The 16,630-nt window shown below is 39.8% G+C and overlaps 1 long non-coding RNA gene across 6 annotated transcripts in view; it reads left to right on the top strand.

Annotated features, from left to right (window-relative positions):
- Positions 1–58: 58 nt before the first annotated feature.
- The window catches only part of LOC141585155 (uncharacterized), a 376,098-nt gene continuing 359,526 nt past the window's right edge, over positions 59–16,630 (top strand). For 3 of the 6 annotated variants that reach the window (XR_012518506.1, XR_012518503.1, XR_012518508.1), the window contains exons 1-2: positions 4,329–4,614; positions 6,437–15,124. This is a non-coding gene — a long non-coding RNA (uncharacterized LOC141585155). Of the gene's footprint in view, positions 1,634–4,328; positions 4,615–6,436; positions 15,125–16,630 lie in introns of those variants that run through there. The other 3 variants (XR_012518507.1, XR_012518504.1, XR_012518505.1) reach the window with 3 other exon arrangements.

Genomic DNA, 16,630 nt, shown 5'->3' with positions numbered 1-16,630 from the left:
GGGGAGGGGCACATCTGACGGACCCCTCCCGGGGGAACCAGGACGGTTTAGAGGGACCCCCACACCCACCTTCCAGGGAGAAAAGAGCCGCTGCTTCTCTGGAAGTTCCCGGCTTTTCAGCACCCGGGACAACAGCAGCGGCGCCGGGAGAGACGCTGTCCACCCGCCCCAAGCTCGCGTCCAGTCGCCGGCTTCGTGCGCTCCTGCCCGGGCTTTCTCTCACCCGCCCGGCGCTGTCTCCTGTAGACCCAGCCTCCGGCGGAGGAACCCGCGGGGACAGGGAGCACCTTCCCCAAAGCCAGGAGAAGGGACGACATCCTGCTCTCCCTGCCCGGGTACGTTCAGAGTCGCCACCGGCCGTTTAACTTTACAGCCCATTTCTTGGTCCGCACTTACAAAAAAGTCCCAGGTTCGAGTTTTGGTTTGGGCCTGGGGGCTAAGTCGGTTTCTGAAAAATTTCTTACTAATTTTTTTTAAACTATTGAGACAGTCCAGGAGATGCCAAGCAAATTATTCTTTCTTCTCATCCAAGTGGGTCACTGGGTCTGACGATTCGTTTCTCGTTTTTGCACAAGTTTGAATACTCCTGCTAACAACGTGCACAGAAGCGTGTAAGACTTCTTCTGGCTTTTGCTCCTAGTTAGATATACCGGAGTGCGGGATCACCTGAATTGTTTTGGGGTTTGGAAATCTGTTAACCCTTTCAGACTCCTTGTAAATGACTATTGCTGTATGCTATTGTATTTGTTACCTGGGAAATTTTACATATCCAATCAGAGTACATTTTAATGTGGAATTCACCATTGGTTTGGTATTTTGCTACTCAATTTATTCCACACAAAGGAATCAGAGGCAAAATATTTGAGTCGTGGAATACTCAATGAGTGGAGTGACACATTCTTCTGGAACAAAGATGGTCTAAGACAAGCTTCATTTTCATCCAGGTGCAGCGTATTTTTGGTAAACTGAAAATTAGTGGCTGAGGAATGAAACCAAAAATTTGGAGCATGAATGTTTACATGTTTTCCTCTTTTCATTGAAGTTATTTTACACTGTGACAATGTTAGCTCTTCCTGGGATGTTGGGTCTATCTCTACACACAGGACCTGCCTCCTTGCAGGAAACCCACGTTGCAGTAACTCCTCTGCTGTGCACATCAGAGTAATGGACTTGTATTAGTGGAATAATCTGCCATACAGTGCACAGTGGGATGGGCTGGATGACCAATCGTGCTCAAAGTGTGTGTGTGTGTGTGTGTGTGTGTGTGTGTGTGTAAAATGCTGACATTGTTATTTTAGTGGATGTTACAGATCAGTGTGTTAATCTTTCCAAGAAACATGCTTACAGTTTTACAGAAGTATTGTACAGACAAAGTCTTAACCACAAAGAGTGGCCATAATCATATTTTTCTAGGGAGCGGGCCTTTTCTTCTTCCTTAAATCACCCCTAAAGCCATCCCTGTTCACCTGCTTCTTACCTGAGTTGTCTACTTTTTCAGAGGAAACCAACCTGGATTTGCCTGCCAGTGGAGAGAAGTGGAGAAGAATGCTGTTTAACTTCAAGGCAGAGAGCTTGAACTTCACAAAGATGGCTGAAAGGGACAGGCATAAAAGAAACTCACACTTGATTCAAGGTTTCTGAGTCCTCAGTGTTTCATTAAGCTTTCCTCTAGGTTCATTGGCCTCTCTGTTCCATCTGGTTCAGGTGATGCATTTGGGATTGACTTATGATATTAAGATACCTTACATCCTCTCAGAGATGAAGCAATAAATATTGAAATATGAAACTTTTAATGAATCTTAATCATTCTCTGATTCAATAGTTTTCTGAATTACAGAAAAACAGTGTAAAAGTGTTGATGTCTGAAGGTATCTACTACTATGCCAACCCATCAAGCTGTTGCCTCTTCCCTTAAAGCAGAGGCTTAGTGTGCCGAAAAAAAGAGGCTCTAAAGGAATTAGATGAAAGCCTTGTTATTTAGTCTACATTTACATTTAAAGCATTTGTTATTATAATACTATTTTATAACCTTCTGAGACAACTTTTGTCTTCTAACATCAATTTACAACATAATTATCATAGAAGTGCTTCTTTAAGGCTTAACCAAATTAAGTTACTTATGCCAATGAGGATGGACCAAATTCTTGAAGGAAATTAGAATGGAGAAAAAAATCAGAACAAGAAGTTTTTATAAAATTTGAAATTTTCTTTGTAACATTTTATCAAATTATTCCCTTTTGTGCTTCTTGTGCACAGTTAAGTGTATAGTTCAGAAACGTCCTATATCACTAGTAAATATGTTATTCCAGTGTCACAAAAGAAGAAGCCCTGAGTACAGAATCCACAATGTAAGAAAGGAATTATTTTTCTTATTATTAAAATATTACTGGGCTGGGTGTGGTGGCTCAAGCCTGTAATCCCAGCACTTTGGGAGGCCGACGCGGGTGGATCACGAGGTCAGGAGATTGAGACCATCCTGGTCAACATGGTGAAACCCCGTCTCTACTAAAAATACAAAAAATTAGCTGGGCATGGTGGCACGTGCCTGTAATCCCAGCTACTCAGGAGGCTGAGGCAGGAGAATTGCCTGAACCCAGGAGGCGGAGGTTGCGGTGAGCCAAGATCGCGCCATTGCGCTCCAGCCTGGGTAACAAGAGCGAAACTCCATCTCAAAAAAAAAAAAAAAAAAAGAAATTATTGCCCAAGAGCTCACATACAATCTTGAGTTTCAATTTTGAGTTTTATATGTACTCCATATGGATCAGCTGCTGCCCAGGCCAAGTCTGTCCTAATCCCGAGGAAGTCTCAGTGTATCATAATCTCTGTTACAACTGTACCCATAAAAGTTTGATGGCAGAGTTTCGGTGGTTACCAGTGTTACAAGGAAGGGTGCAGGGAATTCTTGGTTTTTGTTTAACATGGAAGAAAGAATTCAGCCAAGAGACAATAAGTAATGTAAGCAAAAGGTTTATTAAGGAGGTAAGAGTATCTCCAAGAGAGGAATGGGTTGACCCTGCTGGAAAACAGGTCTGGGGTGGTCTGGCTGGAAAACAATAGCAGGGTTTATTTAAATAGATGGTACCCTCTGGAAGATGAGTCACAGTGGGCTACTCAAAAGAGAGAATGAGCCAGCAGCAGCTAGTGCTGGGGGACTCTGTGAGAATCTTACATGATTATTCATGAAGAGATGTGAGGGGATGTCATGTGCAATCATGTTTTAGATGGTCCCCTTGAGTGTGCATACCCTGTGGTGGTACATGCTAATACACATGTTGAATGTCTCATTAGCATTTTAAATGTTCATGCAGGGCTGTGTTTTTTACTATTAGAATGAGGAAAAGGCTACTCTAGGGTGAGTTATTGGAGGAGTGTGTATGCTCCTCAGCAGGAAAAGTCCCTACCATGGTTATCTCTGACCAGGGCCTCTTAAGTCCCCTTCTGGACTAGAAGAGCTCAGCTGCAAGGTCAAAAGGAGCCAGTGTAGCCATCGTTTATTTTGCTGACTGAAAATGGGTGGCATCTCCAGAACTTCTTTTCAGAGGGGATCCCTTGTCTGTTAATTTCTATCTGCCTACTCTAATACCAGAAAGTTACAAACTCTACTGTCTTACTCATCCTCATCTATGATCTTTGTAAACATGTAAGCCCCTGAGACTCAAGATAGCAATATATCTTCTTCTAAGCTCTAGTTCCATGTTATGTGTTTTGTCATCCCTGAATAATAATTGAGGCAATGTGGTGTTGGTGCATGGAGAGACAAAGAGAATAATAAAACAAATTAAGGGTCCAGAAACATACCTACTCCTACAGAGACAGGTTTTTTTTTTTTTTTAAATTACTAAGGTGCCACTGCAGTGTGGGAATTGGGGAAAGGATTTAACCTTTAAGAAAATTATGCTGGGTAAATTAGATGTGAATATTGAGGGGTGGGGAGGAAAAGAAATTTTGACCCCCACTTTATACCTTACAGAAAAATCAATTTAGAAGGATCATAGACTGACATGTGAAAGGTAAAATGTTAAAGCTTTTAAATGACAACATAAGAGATTATTTTCATGACCTTAGATAGGCAAATATTGTTTTAAAATACTCAGAAATGATAACTTAAAATAAGTGTAAATTGGGATTCATTAAAATTAGGAACTTGTGCTCATCAAAAGCAGCTACTAAGAGTAAAAAGTAAAGTCACATTCTGGACTAGATCCACAGGCACAGGCAGATGATTTGATGTACTTTATCTTTTCTCTCTCTCTCTCTCTCTTTTTTTTTTTTTTTTTTTTTTTTTTTTTTGGTGAATGTCCTTAACTGAGAAATAGAGGAATTTATTAAATAACTAGGAAATAGCTTCTTTAACAGATATATAGTATTTCACCAAAATTTTGAGAGGTTTCTTAGAACAAAGATCCTAAATAAGGTAAGATTTTGTGAACCAAACAAAAATAAATGTGACACCAAACTCTTCTTTCTTTAAACTCACTTTTCTTTCTTTAAGAATTGTTACTAACTTGTAAGAGCCAACATTACAATCTTCTTCCAGATAGAGATGCTACCCTTTGACAGTGAACTGTGGCTATGCTTATCCTTCTCCCTCAAAATCAACCAACAACCCACTTGGTAAGTGTTCCCTCCAGCCCTCAGATATTCACTGTCACACAACCAACTACTGGCACCCTTGGTCCTTTGACTCAGAAACGTGTTTTCTTCCTCTGTGATGTTACATCAATCAAATTAATCAGGAGGGACATATTTTTATAACGAAATTGTCAAATTAAATGATCTTTGAAATCCATGAGGACTCCTTTGTTCATAATCAGATTTGAGCTAATTTGGACACAGACTTACCTGTGTCTTATGCTTAAACTAAACACAGTTTGAAGAACTCTGTGAGGTACAAGATTCCCTATGAGAAAAAACATCTACCAATATTGTTAGGATTATTGGGGCTGAATCTTACCCAACATTGCAAAATACCTTTTGATACCAGGAAAAAAGGAAAGAATAAGGACTCTAATAGAAGAATTGGTGGGGAAAGACTCATTTGTCCTTGTACTGTATCTTGTAATACTTCTATTTGTTGAAAACTCACTGGAAGGAGGTACAGATTTGTTCAAGATCATAGGCTATCAATCGTAGAATTATAAATTGCTTTCTGGTGATGCAAAATTCAAACATGATCCTTTTAAAAACTGATAATCCTGTTACTGTGTTAAATTTCAAATTTAAATGAACAGAACTCTGCAAATTTAGCCTGAATTTAATAGTGGTGATGAGAAGAGAAAAGAGCATTGTGGAGGTGGAAATATTTTTCTTGTTACCCGTTTTTGTTGAAAAATATGCCACAGATGTGTACTTTTAAAATCTTTTAATTTGAGAATTAAAATGCTCAGAAAGAAAGGTGAACAATTTTGAAACAAGCAAAGAACTACTGGATGTCCTGTCAATGGAATACTGAGCATTGTCTAGGGGTCCCTACTGGGGTTATTTGATTCTATATGGGTTTATGTCTTTTGTTATAGTTTAGATATTTTACAATTCTATAATTTGTAGATAATGTATAGTAATAAAACAATTCTCATTGCTAAAGATACAAAAGAATTTTGTTAGATGAAGATGCAAATGATTATTACCCTGTGGATATTGATCACTTTTACATTTGTATTAAATATATTTGCAAATGCATTCCACTATTCATGATTGCTTATAAATGTGTCTGTCTTCAGATTTTCCCTTGAACATTTTGGTTGGCTAGGGAGAAACAGGTTTGGATTGGTTTCTATCAGTTACTCTTTGGAAGAATACTTTGCAAATATTGTTGACTGTAATCAGAAAGAACTGGTTCTAATGCTTAAAGACTTCTGCTACTTTGGACATTTTAGATTCTTCATCATGCTGGGGCATGTATGTTCGACCTTCTCTCTTAACAACCCAAAGGGAAGTCAGCTATCTAATGAGTCACCCACATGTTTCATTCAGTGGTTGGTTATTCTTTCAACTCTTCTCATTTAAACACCACATAGCCCAGTGGTGAGTGCATAAACTACAGGGATTATAATACAAGAACTATGGATGTTTTTTATTTTTCTACCTAAACATTCATAGAGGCACAATGATTTGTCTCAGCACACTGAGAAATGTGTTGATTTATAGAAGTCTTTCATTAACTTCAGGAAGCATTCTCTTTATTCCATATTGAAATTGCAATGGAATAGGGAGATATCTAGAGAAGGAAATCATTGGAACTGGAAAAAAAAGTTTGAATACTATTTCTATAGAAGCATTTAGATTCCCATTATCTAGTATAACTTATGTTCCACAACAAATAAAATATTCTGAGAAACTTCTTAGAATCTGATTTTAATAACAATAATTGTAAATATCAAAAATATGTTATTCTTTCTGAGTGGAAATAAAATCCAATTTTTTTTTTTTGGTCTAGGGACAATCTGCTCAAAACTTCTCTAGAAGAGTGTGAATGTACACTTCAAATCAAATACAACAGGTAAGTTGTTACCTGACTTAACCATGTCTGAAACAGTAATGTTTAATCTGGACAACTTATTTTTAAAAACCAACAGTGTTTAGTCACAATTACAATGGAGTCAATTCCAAATGTCAGCATGAAATTCTTGCTTTCGGTATTTTTCTGCCATGTGCTCACTGTGTCTACTATGGATTGAGAGGAACAAAAAATATTTAGGGACATCATTACAGAATTAGGGTAAAGTATATATAGGAATACAAGCAGCAAAAGTGACTTGACCATGACAATCTGGAAGAACAGTGACAACATAGTCCCCATCAGTCTTTTTCCAGTTTTTCCTGTTACATTCTTGGATACAATGCAAGGTACTGGATCACTTGTCAAGGAGAACTTTGATTTCTCCATGGTGAGTCAGGGCATGTAGGAATGCTGTAGTGCAACATACACTTGAGTATTGCAGGTGAATTTGATCTCTGCCTTGTAATGGTTAAGCTCATTCAGAAAAATAATAATCCATTACCCATTAAATATTTGTAAAATATTTAACATATTTTTACATATTCAATATATTCCGACATTAGACAGATGTTAGACTAGCTGTAGGCTAACACCATAGAGGCTTCCTATTCATCTTTCAGCTGAATTATCGACATTGTTATCTAGACGGCTTACATTATTCTGATGTTGGTTAAAAACTATTAACTGAGGCCAGGCATGGTGGCTCACACCTGTAATCTAGCACTTTGGGAAGCTGAGGCAGGCAGATCATCGGAGGTCAGGAGTTCAAGACCAGCCTGGCCAACATGGTGAAACCCTGTCTCTACTGAAAATGTGAAAATTAACCAGGCATGGTGGTGCATGCCTGTAATCCCAGCTACCCAGGAGGCTGAGGTGAGAGACTCGCTGGAACCCAGGAGTCGGAGGCTGCAGTGAGTCGAGATCGCACCATTACACTCCAGCCTGGGTGACAGAGTGAGACTCTGTCTCAAAAGAAAAACAAAACAAAACAAATGAACGACAACTATTAACTGATGAAATAATAAGACTCATTTATATAACGGGAAATATCTGACAGCTCATTACTACAGTGAAGTTGTAATAATTTGGGGTTATATATAGTCCAATTTCCAGAGAGAAAAGACTGATTCTCTAAGGAAGGTTCATTTCCTTTGGAAATCCCCCAGGGCTTTTGCTCAATCTTTCCTTTTGAGCATGCAAGTGCACCCATGCATGCATGTACTCACATGTGCTTTTTAAAAAGTTCCCTCACAATAGCATTCATGTCATTTTTAGCTGGGGAAAAGTACAGGAAGGAAATGTCCGGCCATGAAAATTTGGTGTTTCCTTGGACCATGTCATTAACATTTCCAATGTGTTGAGAGATTTCCCTGTTCCCAGAGGTCCTCACCCTATAAAAGCTGATGGATGGGCTGACAGAGCCTTCCCGGCTTGGGCTGGTGTAATGTGAGCTCAGTGCCTGGAAACAATAAAACAGCAATTTTCTGAGAGATTTACCTGCAGCAGAGCCAGGAATATAAAAGCCTTTTCAGTTTCCCATCCTAACCTAAGTTTCTTCTTTTCTCCTAGTCCCAGGAGGGGTTTGAGAGGGCTGTATCCTGTCCTCTCAGGTTAATTGAGGGTGACATTAAATGTAATCTCAGCGTCAGTCACTGTAATGGCTGAGAAGGAAAGACCAGTGGAGCAGGTGGAGGATTCATGTCGGGAACAACAGAAGCAAAGGCTGCAGGGGTTAGGAAATGTCAGATATGCGCTCCTGCATGCTTCCTGGTGGTATCCAGTTGACATGTGAAAAGCAATGGTTCTGGCTCCATCAGGGGCTATGAAAGAAGTGACAGCTTCTCCTGAGTTGAGTCCATCAGAACTGGGCCAGACTGTGTAAAATTCATGTTGGATGTAGTCCACACCACTGCATTCTCAGAGGGCTGCACCTTGAAATCGGTCTTTTAATGTCACAGGGCAGGAAGGGGTAGACTCAGTGCCCTAAAGAGAACTGTGGGGTAAAGAAATTTGGACTAAAGTGATGTGACCAGCATGATCTTGGTTCTCCAAGTCACATTTTGAGCAGTAATCAATTAACCCTAACCTTGAAGAAGCACAGATTCAGGTTGCCCCATCCAAATCCACGGCCTGTCAGAGACTCTTAATTTAAAACACACAGAACTGTTGATTCTGCCTACTGTTGCCATTTCTTCTTTGGAAAACTCAACTTTGGCATGTAGTATTTTCTATTTATGCTTATGCAGTAATCCTTACCTCTTCCAAGTGTTAAATAACCATGAACTTAAAATAAGCTATCTGACACACATTTAAAAATAGTAATGAAGTAATTTATTTCAGTGGAACTTTGGTTTTAAATAATAGACTGGACCCTACTCCCAAATATCCTATTTTTTCAGGATTTAAAAATCATGAGCCTTATTGTTAAAAAGTCAAAATAGAACAGATGTTAGCAAGGCTGAGGAGAAAACGGAATGCTAATACGCCATTGGTGTTAACATAAACTAGTTCAGTCACTGTGGAAAGCAGTTTGGAGATTTCTTAAAGAATTTAAAACAGGACTGGGTGTGGTGGCTCATTTCTATAATCCCAGCACTTTGGAAGGCTGAAGGGGCAGATCACCTGGCATGGGGGCCAGGAGTTCGGGACCAGCTTGGCCAACATGGTGAAACCCCATTTATACAAAAAATACAAAAATAAGCATGGCATGGTGGCAGGCACCTGTAATCCCTGCTACTAGGGAGGCTGAGGCAGGGGAACCACTTGAACCCGGGAGATGGAGGTTGCAGTGAGCCAGATCTTCCCACTGCACTCCAGCCTGGGTAACAGAGAAAGACTCTGTCTCAAAAATAAAATAAAATTAAATTAAATTAAAAAAAAAATAAAACAGAACTACAAATCTATCATTTAATACAACAACTACATTACTGTTCTGAGCCACTTTGTCATATATGTTGACATTTATTGAATGTATACCATATATATCCATTCGTCATATATGTTGACATTTATTGGATGTATACCATTACTGGGTATATAGCCAAATTTAATTTGTTCTACCAAAAAGACACATGTACTTGTACGTTCATCACAGCACTATTCACAATAGTAAAGACACGGAATTAACCTAGGTGCTCATATGGTGGATTCGATAAGAAAATATGGTACATACACACCATGGTATACTCTGCAGCCACAAAAAAGAATAAAATCATGTCTTTTGCAGCAACATAGATGCAGCTGGAGGCCATTATCTTAAACAAATAATTGCAGGAACAGAAAACCAATGACTCCAAGGTCTCACTTACAAGTGGGAACGAAACACTGGGTACTCGTAGACGTAAAGATGGCAACAGTAGACAACGGGGGCTACTAGAAGGGGATGGAGGGGAGGCAAGGGTTGAAAAACTTACTGTTAGGTACTATGCTCATTACCTAGGTAATGGGATCATTCATATACCAAACCTCTGCATCACACAATATACCCAGGTAACAAACTTGGACATCAACTCTCTGAATCTAAAATAAAAGCTGAAATTATTTTTTAAAAAATCATGACTCATAAACTTGGGGTCAACGTATATGACAAAGTGGCTCAGAACATCATGTAGCAATTTCCTGTGGGGGATCGGACATCACTAACCAATGAGAGAGGAGCATCTCCTTTTTCCCACTCAAAAGGACCATCAGGCTATTTGCCCAGAAGGCATGAAGTCCTCTTACCGTGGAATGGGGTTAAGAGGCTTATTAACACTCAGGCTCAAGAAGGTGAAAGAGAAAAGGCAAACTAGTTTATTTCCTCTAACCCTAGTTTTTGACTAGTGGAGACAGATCTGCTCCAATCCCAGAAGGTGTTGGACTTTAATAATGTGGTGCATGGATGCCTGGTGCTGAACCCACAGCACAGCAACCCTGAAAAGCTCGGCAGGACCAGTGGCCAACCCGCATGTTTGTAGAAGCAGTGGGTATCATGAGCAGCAGGACTGTGAACACCAATGACACCCACCTTTGAGGCAGGATATGAGCTTATAGAAGTGCTCCTTTGGGTGGCAATCATGATGAACTCAACCCAAAAGCTCTCTTTCAATTTTTCTGAATTGAATATGTCCTCCAAGCTTTTTGTAAATTAAGACATCAACTTTTCTCTTAATGAATGCGGATTTAACATGATTTAGAAAAATTAAGAAATATGACTGGGAGCAGGGGCTCACACCTGTAATCCCAGCACTTTGGGAGGCTGAGGTGGATGGATCAGGAGGTCAGGAGATGGAGACCATGCTGGCCAACATGGTGAAACCCCCTCTCTGCTAAAAATACAAAAATTAACTGGGTGTGGTGGCATGTGCCTGTAATCCTAGCTACTTTGGAGGCTGAGGCAGGAGAACTGCTTGAATCAGGGAGTTGGAAGTTGCTGTGAGCCAAGATCATGCCACTGTATTCCAGCTTGGTGACTCAAACAAACAAAAAATATATATAATTTTTTTTTGGCACTGATATTTTGAGGAGAACATTTATACAAATTAATGAGGAACCAGCAGTTTTTTCCCAGCTTCTTCCGTTCATAGCTAAAATGGCTGTAACTTAATGAGCAACCATTATTTGTAGGATCCTGGCAGGAGTGACCACTAAGAAGGGAACTAAGGGAGCACGGTCAGCCTAAGGTTGTAAGGCAAGTGTGAGTCTAAGTGCAGATTTCATTTAGAATTGCTAGGAGTTGCCTATCAACTGATGGAAGTCCATAGTATTGAACTGCAGAGTATCCATGATCTACTTCCTGTAAATGCCAGAAAAAAAAAAGTGTTTTGAGTCTTGGTTACATCCAACTTTATTCCAGAAAACTTGCAATCAGCTAAAAGCCAGAGATATGTCACAATTCCTTGGCTTATTCAGGAATACTCCCAGCCTTCGATCCTGGGTCTGGACTCACACCTTTGGCCTTGACTGAGTTATTGGTCTCAAAGCAGTGGAACATTAACCACCACCAACCTCTCCTTGTGCAGAGCAGTGATGGGAAGCCCATCTGGAGCCATCTTCCCAGCCGGAGCTAGAAGTCAGAGGACAGGCTGGCCACCAGGCAGAAGCAGAGTGGATTTTAGTGGCTCTGGCTGGGTTTCTGGAGCTGTGGGATGCTCATGAACACCAGCCACACATTGTGATGTTTTTCCAGAGAGAAGGTCTGATCCTGTTGGCTCAGCCTCCCATCTCTGTCTAACCTTCCCGGCGTCCCCTCCAGGCCTCTGTTGGTAGTGGTGCTCTCCGGACTGACTGCTCCCATTAAATGAGTTTCAGATGGTGATTTTTCTGTCTAAATAGATGACAGCATTTCCTGAAGTTGCATCTCATTTTGCTAACATCACTAATGTTTCTACTTTTTTGCATCCAATCAGTCATTGCACTTCATCTGTGCATTTTATTAATGAGCCATTCACTCGCTTTTCAAGATTGTTGGTGAAGATGTCAAAATTCGACTGGACCTAATACCAGTTCCCATGGCTTGTTGGGCAGGCTGCCCTGACAGCTCCCATGGGAGGTTATTTTCCACTCCCTTCGAATTCCTTCAACATCACAAGCCAGTTTTAACACATTTTGTTATCTCACTTTGAAACATTTTTTGGAGTGTTGCAGATATTAATGTTTACCCAAGCAGCTCCTATTTTGCATGGAAGGGACAGATGGCCACAAGCTGTGAAGACACAACCTAAATAAAAATGAAATTCCAGACTTTACTAAGTACACAGCGCAGGCTGATGGACTCATTCGCTTTTGTTTACCAAAGAACAGTGACGTTTACGTTCTTCGAACATCACCCTTGTCTACAGATATGCTTTTTCTACTTGGCAGAAGCTTTTGATTTCAGTCTACTGTCTTGGCCAGCTGTGGCGATATTTTATGAATATTAGTAGATTAGGATGGCTGGGAATCTAACACAGATGGCTAACATTTAACTTTGGACAAGCCAAAGGTCTTATGGCAGGAAAAGCAGGGATTGTGTGCTGGGTTTTACTTGCTGGCATTCACTCACTCTCAGTATAAATATGGTTCTAATTTTGTGGCTTAAATAAAAGGAAATAATCCATTAGATGATGTTGGTTGGTTTTCTTTTCCTATTTATTGGTTGCTAGGTACAGAAAGTATTCATATTCCAGGCAAGCCTCATCAACAATCTTTTCATCTTTGCCATGCAGTTTCCTTGGACATGATCACTGGAAGTATCCTTCTTTTTCTTATTAAAATGTTTTTTCAAAAAAGCTTAGTATAATGAAAGCTGGATATAAAATTATATCTGCGCTATCATGTTAACATGTAAAAATAAGCATTTGGACGCTAACTGAAAGAAAAAAGAAAAGCTTGATTTGTTGAAGAATAATTGTGAATAAACTGGTCTTTATTTTAGGATAATTTCTTTTAACATTGTAACAAAGTTATTTATGCAGTATATTGATGTTTCATGTTACCATATGTTTTTCCAAAACTATGAAAATCAGAGGTGTTTAAACATCTCTTTAGGGAAAAATTTTTCCTTCTGCTTAGAGTCCAAAGTGAAAATGGATCTACCATTAGCCATGCATTGTAGAATTACCTGAGCAAAACCATTAAACATTTCCCAGGCAGCAGAATCTACAGAGCTACTGCACTAGCACTGCATGCTAAGTATCATGTGGGCTTTACCATGTGATCAGTAAATCATTCCAGAATGTTAGATATCTTCTTCATAGTGACCTTGTATGTCTGTTCCGGATATAGTGATACTTACTTAAATCTGCTAACTAGTATAATGAGTGTAATGTTGTGTAGTGTAATATAATATAGTTTATATAAATAATATATTGTAGTATAGTATATTATATTTAGTGTGGCATGTTGTGCTATAATATAGTATGATATAGTATAGTGTAGCATAGTATAGTGTAGTGTCACATAGTACATTGTAGAGTGAAATGGTATAGACTGGTATAGTCTAGAATAGTATAGTAAAGTATAACAGTACACTAGAGAGCTGCATAGCACCTACATAGCATAGGACTTAAAATAATGATTTTGGAATCACAGGCCTAGTTTTGAATCTTGTTCCTACCACATAATAGGTGTATGATCTTGAGCATATTACTTTATGTCTCTGAGCCCCAGTTTCATCATCTAAAAATGAGGACTAAAATACTTACCATGTATTGTGAGGATTAAGTTGTGAGAGAGTGGAAGTTACGTACATCAGTAAGTGCTGACAATTCACAAGCCCAGCATTCTCCTTTTCATGGATCTTGTTGACAGTGGGGCAAGAGAGGAGGCTCCTAGCTTTAAAAAAACTACCTTGCTAAAAGCATTGGATAAAGATGGCTAATATAAGGAGGCGTTGGGTAGTGCATATTCATTTCTTAAAACTAGTGTCCTAAGTGAAACTCCCAATCAGTTGTGTTGTTTTCAAAGACAGCAGCTGTCCCTAGAAGGATATGAAGCTATCAAATCCTAGTAGTATTACTGATGAAAACAGGAGAGAAGAATTTTAAAGTAATTCATAAGTCATAAACAGCTATAGTGCTTTGTATCTGGCAAAAAGCAGTGCTAATACCAAAAACGAGCATTCCTGTTTTAGTTTGTGATTTTCTCTTCCAAAACACCCAAGATCTAGATGCATGGAGAGATCCGCTCCCTGGAATAGTAAATGGAGGGGATATTGAGAACCGGAAGTGAAATGAAAGCCCACTGGAAAATACAGAGGATTCAAATAATCAAGACGTCACAGTGTAAAAATAAATTTGACACAAATTTCTTTCTTTCTAACTTGACTATAATAATGATCTCGCTTCTGGCTGACTTTAGAAGTGCTTGTCTAAGATGTTTGTATGCATAAACGGAAGAATCTCTGTGGCCGGGCATGGTGGCTCATGCTTGTAATCCCAGGGCTTTGGGAGGCTGAAGCAGGTGAATCATTGAGGTCAGGAGTTTGAGACCAGCTGACCAACATGGTGAAAACCTGCCTCTACTAAAAATACAAAAATGTGGTGGTGCACACCTGTAATTCCAGCTACTTTGGAGGCTGAGGCATGAGAAGCCCTTGGACCTGGGAGGCAGAGTTTGTACTGAGCCAAGATTGCACCACTGCACTCCACCCTGGTCGACAGAGCAAGACTCTGTCTTAAAAAAAAAAAAAAAAAAAAAAAGCTTCTCATTTACATTTATCTCACATTCCAAATTTAGAAGCTATTCTCCCTTTGCCATTATAATCAACTGTCGCACAAAGGCTATGCAGATGGTGAGGACTAGGACTATGTTTCCTTTAACTTGCAGGTCTCTAGAACCTACCATTCACCATGTACTTAATAAATATTTGCTGGAGACACAAACCAGTGAATTTTCCTGCTCAAAACCAGTCACCTGCAGCTATGGACTGAATTGTGTCCCTCTCCAAAATTTGTATGCTGAAGCTCTAAATCCCAGTGATATTGTATTTGGAGATGGTGTTCTTAGGACGTAATTATTGTCAAATGAGGTGTGAAGCGTGGTGTCCTAATCTGACTAAATTGGTGGCTTTATAGAAAAGAAGAGGAAGAGTGGGCGCTCTCTCTCCACTTGCATGCACCAAGAAAATGCCCTGTGAAGACACAATGAGAAGGCAGAGTCTGCAAGGTAGGAAGAGAGCCTTCACCAGAATCTCACCATGCTCATATCCTGACCTCAGACTTCTAACTTCCAAAACTGAGAAAATACACTTCTATTGTTTATACCAGTCTGTGGTATTTTGTTCTTACACTCCTATCAGACTAAGACCAACACTAAAGACTGAAATATTTATCTCAAAGAAAAATGAATCATGTACATATGTACACATTTATATTAATCTCATATGCATAAAAAAGAAAGCTAATTTATTAAATATATCAAGTGTGAATATAATAAAATGAATTACATATGTCACATACAAATGCTTCTAACAATGAGAGTAGAACAAGTGAAACGCTTGGTCTGTAATTTAAAATAGAGTTTGATCCAAGCAGCCAAGTAGATGCTAAATCATTAAGGTAACCCATTTGCTTCCTACTGAGATAATTCATTTTTAATTACTAAAAAGATGCAAAGTTTTTGAAATTCAGGAATAAAAGCAAACTGTAATACACTGACACTCACACACACAAGCACACAATTTTAAAAAGGAAATTTCCACAATGATTCATGTTTAAAAGATACAAGTTAGTAGTACCTCTATGCTCCTAAAAAAAACTTTTATCTTTCGAATTCTTTCAGCACCATAGAGAATTTCTTTACTAAATATAATTTTCAGCCTTTTTGGTTTATAATTTACGTAGGATAAAATGTACCTCTTTAAAGGTACCGTTCTGTGAGTTTTGACCAGTGCATACCCCCATGTAAACTCCACTCCAATTAAGACAGGATAGTTCCCTTGACCCCTTTGTGGGACTTGTGAAGGATGGCTCACTTACTCAGCCTGCAGCTGTCAAAATCCTTGTGGGAGAGGCACACGCAGGTGAGGAGGTGCAGATGCCTGGACGAGTGCCCCTTACACCAGGGGTTGGAAAACTGCAGGAGTAGAACTCTGGACTGCCTGCCCATGGCAGCTTCTGGGGGTTGCTGTGACCCTGGAGCCCCAGGTGAGCTTCTTTAGCTTTGCCATTGGTGGACAGCTTAAGTGTTAAACAGCTCAGTAGGGTAAGTGTGACAGCCTCTTGCACCCGCACCCAGGTCCTTGTCTGGCATCCAGGAGGAATGAGATCGTGCAAACAAATGGGAGGGTGGTGAATGTGGAGGATTCTATTGAGTGGTGGAAGTGCCTCTCAGATGAGGAGCTGAAAAGGGGATGGAGTGGGAAAATGGTCTTCCCCTGAAGTTTTGCCATCCCTGGCCAAACCAACTGTCCCCAGCTGAAATCCTCTCCAATTGTAGTCTCTAATGTCCAGCTACTGCTTCTCCTCTTCACACTCAGAGGCTTCTCTTTTCTCCTTCTCTGCCGTTGCTGCTCTGCTGCTCTGCCACTCCATTTCCCTTCTGTCAGGGGAACCTCCTGGGGTTTTTATGGGTACAGGATGCGGGGCAGGGTAGGCCAGAATGGTTTTGGAAAAGGTAACATTCTGGTGGGAAAACAGGAATGCATGTTCAAACTTATGGTGGCAGTTGCAG

This window comes from Saimiri boliviensis, chromosome 7, assembly GCF_048565385.1.
Source record: "Saimiri boliviensis isolate mSaiBol1 chromosome 7, mSaiBol1.pri, whole genome shotgun sequence".
Taxonomy (NCBI): Eukaryota; Metazoa; Chordata; class Mammalia; order Primates; family Cebidae; genus Saimiri; species Saimiri boliviensis.
Note: the sequence above shows the minus strand (reverse complement) of the source record. Positions and strands in the feature narration are given on the sequence as shown.